General features: G+C 48.8%; 1 pseudogene; it reads left to right on the top strand.

Moving 5' to 3' along the window:
- Positions 1 to 107: 107 nt before the first annotated feature.
- On the top strand, positions 108 to 734 carry LOC103731103 (annotated as a pseudogene).
- Positions 735 to 738: the final 4 nt, after the last annotated feature.

Below are 738 nucleotides of genomic sequence, written 5' to 3'. Positions count from 1 at the left end.
GGGTCCTCTGCAAGAGCAGTCAGTGCTCTTAACTCCTGAGCCATCTCTCCAGCGCCATGTGATAATTTTTTAAAAAGAATAGGTCATGTGCACGTGGCTTCAGCGTGATGCCCAAATCCAAGTGCTACAAGAAAGTTTCCTTAATGAAAACTGCCAAGAAGGGATTGGAACTGAAACAGAACCTGATAGAAGAACTTCGGAAATATGTGGATACCTACAAATACCTGTTCATCTTCTCTGTGGCCGACGTGGGGAACGGCAAGCTGAAGGACATTCGGAACGCCTGGAAGTACTACTGGATGTTCTTTGGCAAAAACAAAGTGATGATGGTGGCCTTGGGCAAAGACAACTTGCACCAGGTCACAAAGAAGTTGAGGGGTGAAGTTGGTCTCCTTTTCACCGACTGCACAAAGAACGAGGTGAATGAGTGGTTCACAAAGTATACATAAATGAACTTTGCTTGAGCTGGGAACAGCTCACCGTGAACCTGGATCTGGGGTCTCTGGAGCAGTTCCCCCATTCCATGAAGCCAAAGCTGAAGCAGCTGGACCTGCCCACTGCCCTCAGGAAAGGTGTGGTGACCCTGCTGTCTGATTAAACAGGTGTGCAAGGAGGGCGACGTGCTGACTCTGGAGCAAGCCCATGTCCTGAAGCTTTTTGGGTATGAGATGGCTGAATTCAGAGTGGCCATCAAATACATGTGGGACACCTAGTCAGGAAGGTTCCAGCAGATGGATG

This window comes from Nannospalax galili, unplaced genomic scaffold, assembly GCF_000622305.1.
Source record: "Nannospalax galili isolate Female #2095 unplaced genomic scaffold, S.galili_v1.0 scaffold8634, whole genome shotgun sequence".
Classification (NCBI taxonomy): Eukaryota; Metazoa; Chordata; class Mammalia; order Rodentia; family Spalacidae; genus Nannospalax; species Nannospalax galili.
Note: the sequence above shows the minus strand (reverse complement) of the source record. Positions and strands in the feature narration are given on the sequence as shown.